This window comes from Portunus trituberculatus, chromosome 49 (genome assembly GCF_017591435.1).
Source record: "Portunus trituberculatus isolate SZX2019 chromosome 49, ASM1759143v1, whole genome shotgun sequence".
Classification (NCBI taxonomy): domain Eukaryota; kingdom Metazoa; phylum Arthropoda; class Malacostraca; order Decapoda; family Portunidae; genus Portunus; species Portunus trituberculatus.
Window position 1 is genome coordinate 19,283,209 of NC_059303.1, and position 10,607 is coordinate 19,293,815.

The following is a 10,607-nucleotide window of genomic DNA, read 5'->3' on the forward strand; positions in this document are numbered from 1 at the left end:
AGGGTTGGTCTCTGTCTCCCAGATCACTATCAGAATCACTACTGGAGTCTTCACTTTCTTTTGTCTCAATAAAAAAAAAAAACTGTCTTCATTTTCATCACGTCTCAATGTCATTACCGAGTAACACTGACATAACATCACTCGGAGTACCGTTTCCTCCCTCCGGGTCACGGGGGTTGCCAGATGTCGCCTCGAAATGGGAAAAGATGACCTATTGTGTAGGAACATAAGTCTCAAGGCTCAAGCAGGTGAGCGAGAAAAGTTGCCAGATACCTCCACTTGCCCCAAGACCAATAGTGAGGGGGAGAGATTCAAACGTTTAGCACGGAAAAACCATGATTACCGGTACGATCCCCGCCTCTCCGCACGCGACACTACTATCGTACCGATACGATCACCGTACTTTAAGCCTTAAGGGTTAAACGAGCAGATGGTAGTAAAAGGAAACCTTCGTTGTTGCGAAATTTCGTTGTGTGAACCTTCGTTAAGCGGGGGTTGTCTGTATACACACACACACACACACACACACACACACACACACACACACACACACACACACACACACACACACACACACACACACACACACACACACACACACGGTAGCTCAGTGGTTAGAGCGCTGGCTTCACAAGCTAGAGGACCGGGGTTCGATTCCCCGGCCGGGTGGAGATATTTGGGTGTGTCTCCTTTCACGTGTAGCCCCTGTTCACCTAGCAGTGAGTAGGTACGGGATGTAAATCGAGGAGTTGTGACCTTGTTGTCCTGGTGTGTGGTGTGTGCCTGGTCTCAGGCCTATCCGTAGATCGGAAATAATGAGCTCTGAGCTCGTTCCGTAGGGTAACGTCTGGCTGTCTCGTCAGAGACTGCAGCAGATCAAACAGTGAAACACACACACACACACACACTTCGGGGGTTGCCTGTATACACACACTTCACACACACACACACACACACACATGCTTCAAAATATTGGCCTTGCATTCCACTACCTAGATGAAGGAATGATGAAGAAGATATTATGTACCTTAATAAGACCCCAGTTAGAATATGCAGCATGTGTCTGGTCACCGCATATGAAGAAAAATGTGAAGAAGGTGGAAAGGGTACAAAGGCTGGCAACAAGGATGGTACCAGGACTCAGGGAGTTAGACTATGAGGAAAGACTGAGGAAGCTGGGGCTGACCACATTAGAAGAGAGAAGAACAAGAGGAGACATGATAACTATGTATAAATTGGTGAACAAGATTGACATACTGGATAGAGAGTTGATAAAGGTGACCACAAGTAATCATCTCCGAGGACATGGAAAAAAGCTAATAAAGGACATCTGTCTAAATGACGTGAGAAAATACAGTTTCCCGCATCGTAGCATTGATAAGTGGAATAAACTGAGCAGTCATGTCGTTGACGCGGTGTGTGTCAATCAGATGAAAGAGAGATATGACAGGAATGGACAAGGAGACAGGTCACAGAGAGCTTAGCTCGGGCCCTGTAATACACAAATAGGTAAATACAAATAGGTAAATACACACACACACACACACACACACACACACACACACACACACACACACACACACCGCGTAGTGTAGTGGTTAGCACGCTCCACTCACAATCGAGAGGCCCGGGTTCGAGTCCCGGTAAGCGGTGAGGCAAATGGGCAAGCCTCTTAATGTGTGGCCCCTGTTCACCTAGCAGTAAATAGGTACGGGATGTAACTCGAGGGGTTGTGGCCTCGCTTTCCTGGTGTATTGTTTGTTGATGTGGTCTCAGTCCTACCCGAAGATCGGTCTATGAGCTCTGAGCTCGCTCCGTAATGGGGAAGACTGACTGGGTGACCAGCAGACGACCGAGGTGAATTACACACACACACACACACACACACACACACACACACGCAAATATATTTACATCTATTTATAAAGATTCTATTAATTTGAGATTATAGCATCATTTCAATTAACAAGAAAATTTGTTTTATTTTTACGGCGATGCAGGGGGTGGTAGTGAACTTAGTGTTTGCAACACTGTCGGCTGGCACCACTTTATCTGGTGCAAGATGCGGTGGGTTCGACGAGACTGGATGTGCAACCGGATGCAGGTGGATAAGTCATGCGTGATTGGCTCAGAGGTGAGTCAATGGCAGAAGAGTAGTGGAGGGGTGGGAATATATAAGCGGGCCCCTGCTTAGTAAGGTAGCTGATTCTTCTTTGTTTTCCTCCTGCGCTCTCTCGACGTGCCTCAGTCATGGCTGTGTCTTCTTCTCCGCCCTTCACTCTCATCTTGTGTGACACCTTGTACTACACTGTATTGTATTATCCCCAGTAAACTGAAGGAGTTGTGCTAAGTGTTTCATGCCTCCTGCCTCTCTGAGCAAGTGTGCCTGAGTCTGGTGAGTACTCGTGCTTTGCTTTCCCTTGCTAGCCCAAACCTTTGCCGAGGATTATCCTTGTGTTTGTTGCCGTCCCATCCTATGCTGTCCTGGGCTGCCGCTGTGGTTGAGTGAGTACCTGTCACGGCTGTGGAAGCTGTGTAAGGACGTGAGGGCGGCATAACAGTTGTGTCAGAAGTTGTGAGATGAAGTTTGGCTAGCGAGGTTGCCGGGTACATGTGAACAATGGCAGACTCAGGTGTGAGAGGCAGTGAGAGGCCAGAAGACAGTGAGCCAGGTTTGAAAAGGCTGGAAAACTTGGTCGCTGAGTTGGTACAGGCAATGAGTGAAATGAAACAGGAAACGCGTAAAATTGTGAAACAGGAAATTAGTGAAATGAAACAGGAAACAAGTAAAACTGTGAAACAGGAAACAAGTTAAATAAAACGGGAAACGAGTACGGTGGTAGTGCGAATGGACCTGATACGAGGGCAGTCAGGGAAGCAAGACAGTTCACCTTGGAACATGGCAAGAGGTTGTGGCAGGACCTGACAGAAGAGTTCAAAGAAGAACTGGTGGCAGTGAGACAACAGTGCGAGGGACACACTGGACGTCGTGTCGAGAGCAAGGTGGAAGGCCGCCCGTGTCCCATGGTGGTGGACACTGGTGTGGCAAAGACCGTTGTCAGGGAAGAAGTTGTGGCAGTGCAAGATCTCCCTGTGTCAGACCGGCAGCTGTGTGGTGTGACTGGCCACTATACGATGCTATGAAGCCCCGTGATGTCTACGATCACGGTGGGTGGCATTGAGGAAAAGTTACCAGTATTCATGGCCGACATGGAGGAACCCTGTCTGCTGGGGCTGGGTTTTCTGGTTCAGAGTGCAGCGTGTGTGGACCTCGGAAGGATGCAGATGCAGGTACGAGGGGAAACAGTTCCGCTGATCCTTGAGGATGCTGCTGAACAGGTGGAGAGCCCTGTGACGAGTTCAGATGTCGAGGACAAGAGGCTGGAGCTGCACTGCTGAGTCGTGAGGAAAGGTGAGGTTGCAGACGCCACTGTGACAGCCCATGGACGGCAGGCAGCGGCAAGTAGCGGCGGTCGTGAGGTGGACAGAGGTGCGGGTGAAGTGAGCTCCATGCTACCTCCACACGTGGTGGACTTGGAGGTACGTAGTTCCACCAAGCTGACTCCCGAGCAGGTGGTGAAGTTGGAGAAGCTGCTAATGGAGCACGAGGACGTGTTCAACCTTGGCTGCACGTTGTTGGTCCGGCACTCCATCAATACCGCAGACTGTCCGCCGATAAAGCAGCCACATCGCCATGTCCCACTGGACAAGAGAGAAGAGATGCAGCGCAAGGTAGAGGAGATGGCTGCACAGGGGTTAGTGGAGCACTCTGACAACCCGTGGTCGTCGCCGGTAGTCCTGGTAAACAAGAAGGATGGCACCAAGCGCCTCTGCGTAGATTACAGGACGCTGAATAACGTCACGGTAAAGGACTTCTATACCCTGCCCAGGATAGACAACACCCTGGACACTGGCTGGTGTTAAGTGGTTGTCCACCTTGGATCTTAAGTCGAAGTACCACCAGGTGATGATGGCAGAGGCAGACAAGCAGAAAACGGCGTTCTCCTTTGGGTAGGGATTGTGGCAGTTTTGGGTGATGCCGTTCAGGTTGTGCAACGCCCATGGATGTTTCGAGCGGCTCGTGGAGGTGCTAGCTGAGTTGCAGTGGAAGGCAGCTTTAGTGTACCTGGATGACGTTCTGGTGTTCGCAAGGCATTTGAGGAGGAGCTGCAACATCTGGAAGTAGTTCTGGGCCATCTGTGGGAGGTGAACCTGAAGCTGAACCCGAAGAAATGCACCTTCTTCCAGCATGAAGTGCCGTTCCTGGGGCATGCTGTGGGGCGAGGTGGAGTGCGCACGGACCCTAACAAGGTGTCGGCAGTGGTGGATTGGCCAGTCCCGACGTCGGTGGTGAGCTTGAGAAGCTTCTTTGGCCTGTGCAGCTACTACTGCAGGTTCATGGAAGGTTTTGCCACCCTTGCTGCTCCCCTGTATCAGCTGACAAAGAAGAATGCCACGTTTAGTGGTCTGAAGGTGGTGATGATAAGTCCTCCGGTGCTGCCCTTCCCTGATCCTGGCCTCCCCCTTCATCCTTGACACTGACTCAAGCGCAGAGGGCCTTGGAGCAGTGTTGTCTCAGGTGAAGGAAGGTAAGGAGTATGTACTAGCCTATTACAGCTCCAAGGTCAGCAGGCCTGAGCAGAATTGCCGCGTCACCAGGAAGGAGTTGCTGGCTATAGTGAGAAGTTTGGCCCACTTCCACTCGTACCTGTATGGAGCTGAGTTTGTCATCAGGACCGACCATGTGGCGTTGCAATGGTTGAAGACTGAAGAATCCAGAAGGACAGCTGCGGAGGTGGATAAGTTATTTGGAGGGTTACAACTACCAAGTGGTGCATCGCCCTGGACGTAACCATGGCAATGCAGACAGTTTGAGTCGCCAGCCATGTAACGTGGGATGCTCACACTGTTTGCACCGAGAGAAAGTCAGTTGTCAGCAGATACGGGGTGGAAGGCGGACCAAGTGAGACCAGCCAGCAGTGGAAAGACACCCAGCATGCTGACCCTGACATTCCCCCGGTGTTGAGGTGGATGGAGGAGGGCGAGTAGCTGCGTTGGGAGGAATTGTAGCCAGAGAGTCCTGTTACCAAGACCTTGGTGGAGCAGTGGGAGAAGCTGCGTGTACAGGATGGCATGTTGCAGAGCAGAGGGGCTGGGAGGATGCAGTGACACACGAACGCTCATGGCTGCTGGTAGTTCCTCTCTCCCTGCAAGCCAAGCTGCTGAAGGAAGCTCATGCTGGCGTCTCTGGTGGGCACCTGGGACGCAAGAAGATGCTGTGCTGTCTGCGCCATCGCCTCTACTGGATCGGCATGAGACGGGATGTCGAGGAGTGGTGCAAGCTGTGCCACATTCTTTGCACCGCCAAGAAGAGATCGACGCACCGCACCCGAGCACCGCTGCAGTTGTACCAATCCGGTGCACCCATGAAGAAGGTAGTGGTAGATATCGTAGGGCCACTGCCGTGTACGCCCCAGGGTAACTGCCACATCCTGGTGGCCATGGACTACTTCTCCAAGTGGCCAGAGGCGTATGGGATTCCAGACCATAAGGCAGAAACCGTAGCTGGAGTACTGGTAAGAGAGTTTTTCACCAGGTTTGGCATTCCAGGAAAACTGCACTCAGACCTGGGCTGGGAGTTCCAGTTGAAGGTGATCCGACAGTGCTGTGAGCTGCTGGGGACCCACCAGACGCGCACCACCCCGCTCCACCCCCAGAGTGACGTCATGGTGGAGCACTTTAACAGGACGCTGGCGGAAGAACTGGCCAAGTACTGTAGCTCTGACCAGCAAGATTGGGACCTGTGGCTGCCGTTTACCCTGATGGAATACCGGTCTGCACCACAGGAAGCCACAGGTTATACTCCTGCCCGAATAATGTTTGGCCGAGAGATGTGGCTGCCTCTGGACCTGGCCACTGGACGACCACCTGGGGAAGAGCTACTACAAACGGCGCCTGAGTTCACAGCAGCGTTGCAACATCAGATGGAGGCCATGCGGGGACAGGTGTCGAACAATCTTTGTCTCGCGGGGCAAGCCATGACCCACTGGTACCAGATGCGCGCCAGGGATGCCCAGTACGCGGTGGGGGACCGTGGCTGGAGGTACAATCCCTACAAGAAACGAGGCACCTCTCCGAAGCTGCAGAGCTACTGGGAACATGGGAAGGTCCGCACACCATTCTGCAATGACTCGCAGCCATCACCTACAAGCTGGGCGATGGCACAAGTAGGTGGCAGTGCATTGTCCACGTTGACTGCCTGTGGGCTGCTGTGGAGGAAAGACACTCCACAACATTGTTTATATCACCATCACCTATCACCACACTGTCGCTCCTCACCTCGTTGTCTGGCGACGAAGGTGGTCCCTGCTGGCCCCACGTGAAGCATCCTACCTCCACAGCAGCCCACAGGCGGTCAACATGGACGATGCGTGACCGCCTACTTGTGCCATCGCCCAGCTTGTAGGTGACGGCCGACAGTCGTTGCAGAATTGTGTACGGACCTTCCCAGTAGCTCTGCAGCTTCGGAGCGAGGCCTCGTTTCTTACGGGGATTATATAGCCAAACTCGATCCCCTACCGCATACTGGGCGTCTAGGGCGTGAACCTGGTGCCAACGGGCCATAGCTTGCCCTGCGAGGCAAAGATTACTCGACACCTGTTGCCGCATGACCTCCATCCGCTGTTGCAGCGCCGCTACAAACTCAGGCGCCGTTGGTGGTAGCTCTACCCCAGGCGGTCGTCCAGTAGCCAGGTCCAGAGACAGCCGCATCTCTCGGCCAAACATAATCCGGGTGGGAGTGTAACCTGTGGCTTCCTGCTGCGCAGACCAGTATGCCATTAGGGTAAACGGCAGCCACAGGTCCCAATCTTGCTGGTCAGAGCTGCAATACTTGGCCAGTTCTTCCGCCAACGTCCTGTTAAAGCGTTCCACCATGCCGTCACTCTGGGGGTGGAGCGGGGTGGTACGTGCGCGTCTGGTGGATCCCCAGCAGCTCACAGCATTGTTGGAACACCCTCGACTGGAACTCCTGGCCCTGATCCGAGTGCAGCTCTCCTGGAATGCCAAACCTGGTGAAAAATTTTCTTACCAGTACTCCAGCTACGGTTTCCGCCTCGTGATCTGGAATCCCATACGCCTCTGGGCACTTGGAGAAGTAGTCCATGGCCACCAGGATGTAGCGGTTACCTCAAGGCATACACGGCAGTGGCCCCGCAATATCCACCGCCACCCTCTCCATAGGTGAACCAGACTGGAACAACTGCAGCGGTGCGTGGGTGCGGTGTGGCGGTCCCTTCTTGGCGGCGCAAATGCGGCACAGCTGGCACCACTCCTTCACATCACGCCTCATGCCGATCAAGTAGAGGCATTGGCGCAAATGGCACAGCATCTTCTTGCGTCCCAGGTGCCCACCAGAGACGCCAGCATGAGCTTCCTCCAGCAACTCGGCTCGCAGGAACAGCCACGAACGTTCTTGCGTCGCTGTATCCTCCCAGCTCCTTTGCAACACGCCGTCCTGTACACGCAGCTTCTCCCACTGTTCCACCAAGGCCTTGGTGGCCGGACTTTCTGGTGACAGTTCCTCCTTGCTTGGTTGCTCACCCTTCTCCATCCACCTCAACATCGGAGCAATGTCAGGGTTGGCATGCTGGGCGTCTTTCCACCGCTGGCTGGTCTCACCTGGTCCACCTTCCACTCGTATCTTCTGACAACTAACTTCCTCTCGTCGCGAGCAGTGCAAGCAGTGATGTTAACTTTTCTAGTCCACATTGTCGTACCGAACCACCAGAATTATCGTATTATGCCTAATATTATCGTACATCCAAAGGAAAAATAATATACACACATCAGAACTGCATTATACACTGTATTGAACATTTCATTAATTTTCATTCATTTCCATATGCAAATGACATACTACACATACAAAGGTTACACAAAGGTGTGTGTGTGTATATATATATATATATATATATATATATATATATATATATATATATATATATATATATATATATATATATATATATATATATATATATATATATATATATATATATATATATATATATATATATATATATATATATATATATATATATATATATATATATATATATATATATATATATATATATATATATATATATATATATATATATATATATATATATATATATATATATATATATATATATATATATATATATATATATATATATATATATATATATATATATATATATATATATATATATATATATATATATATATATATATATATATATATATATATATATATATATATAATGAATACTATATATTGATAAAAGCTTACGTACAGTGTCAATGTGCATGTATCTCCAAGGGGTCAACGTATCAGTCAACCGTCAGTCCATCACTCTCCGCAACACAACCTACACTGGAAAACCGTTATTATTTATTTCTTTATTTATTGTTGCCCATTATTGCCACATAATGAGAATGTTTTGTTTTTTCATACCGTTATACGTCAAATAGAACATATGATAAGAGAAGGAAAACTCGCCCTTCACCATACTAACACTAAGAGTCACACTAATAAGATCATTTTGTCACTTGACACTGACTGACTGACAGCGTCTCTCTCCTTTTTCCTTCCCTCCCCAGTCCCCAGCCCCTCTCTCTCTCTGAAATGTTGACATCGATATTTTTTTCTTTACACAAGTATTCCAGTACCTTATTACAGATATAAAAAAAAAAAAAATACTTTGCCACTCAATTATCGTATATTGGTGTACGATCCTTACCTATGTATCGTATATCGTACAAACAGCCATATTATCGTACAAATACGATAATTGTCGTACAATTAACATCACTGAGTGCAAGCATCCCACTTCTCATGGCCGGCGACTCAGACTGTCCGCGTTGCCATGGTTACGTCCCGGGCGGTGCACCACTCGGTAATTATACTCCTCCAAGTAGCTCAGCTACCTCCACAGTTGTCCTTCCGTGTTCTTCAGAGTCTTTAGCCACCTCAGCGCCACATGGTCGGTCCTTATAACAAACTCAGCTCCGCAGTAGTTCTGCTCAGGCTTGCTGAACTTGCCACTGTAATAGGCTAGCACATACTTCTTACCTTCCTTTACTTGAGACAGTACTGCTCCAAGGCCCTCGGCGCTCGCGTCAGTATCGAGAATGAAGGGAAGGCCGGGAACAGGGAAAGGCAATACCGGAGCACTTATCATCGCCGCCTTCAAACCATCAAACGCGTCCTGGCAAGCTTCTTCCCAGGTGAAACGAGCATTCTTCTTTGTCAGCTGATGCAGGGGAGCAGCAAGGGCGGCAAAGCCTTCCATGAACCTGCGGTAGTAACTGCACAGGCCAAGGAAGCTTCTCACGCTCGCCACCGACGTCGGGACTTTGTTTGGGTCCATGCGCACTCCGCCTCGTTCCACGACATGTCCCAGGAACGGCAATTCATGCTGGAAGAAAATACATTTCTTCGGGTTCAGCTTTAGGTTCGCCTCCCGCAGACTGGCCAGCACCACCTCCAGACGTTGCAGCTCCTTCTCAAACGTCCTTGCGAACACCAGAACGTCGTCCTTCCACTGCAACTCAGCTAGCACCTTCTCCATGAGCCGCTCGAAACATCCTGGGGCATTGCACAACCTGAATGGCATCATGCGGAACTGCCACAATCCCTGCCCAAAGGAGAACGCCGTTTTCTGCTTGTCTGCCTCTGCCATCATCACCTGGTGGTACCCTGACTTCAGATCCAAGGTGAACAACCACTGAACACCAACCAAAGCGTCCAGGGTGTCATCTATCCTGGGCAGGGGATAGGAATCCTTTGCCGTGACGTCATTCAGCGCCCTGTAATCTACACAGAAGCGTTTGGTGCCGTCCTTCTTGTTTACCAGCGGCGACGACCATGGGCTGTCAGAGCGCTCCACTAACCCCTGCGCAGCCATCTCCTCCACCATGCGCTGCATCTCTTCTCTCTTGGCCAGCGGGACACGGCGATGTGGCTGCTTTATTGGTGAACTGTCTGCCGTGTTGATGGAGTACTGTACTAAAGACGTGCAGCCAAGGTCTTGGGCATCTCGGCTGAAGATGTCCTCGTGCTCCATCAGCAGTTTCTCCAGCTTTACCACCTGTTCAGGAGTCAGCTTGGTAGCGCTACGTACCGCCAAATCCACCACGTGTGTAGGTTATTGTGTTTACAATTACTTTACCTTCTTCCGAGATAGCACTGATGTCGTTCTGTAACACACTGAGGATGTCGTCTCTGGATGAAGGTGGATGTGCTGCTTCACCAGGGGAGGACACAGATGTTGTTGTGGGAGGCAGGACAGCAGGTGTTGTGGAGGAGAGGCCAGTTAAGTTGGAGTCGCCCTGCACTCAATCCCTTGGGTTGGGATATTGGCCGTGTTTCCTTGTGCTGATCATGATGATGAATGTAGAGATATACTGGACAGGAGAGTGTTGGTAGAAGGTCGTGGAGAATAGAGACCTGGTAAGTCCAGTATAAAGGGGTAGAGCCGTTTGTTTTGGTCAGCGGTGGAGATTATTGGAATCTCAGGCACATGGGTGGGAGTCGGCATTTAATGATGTTGTGTATG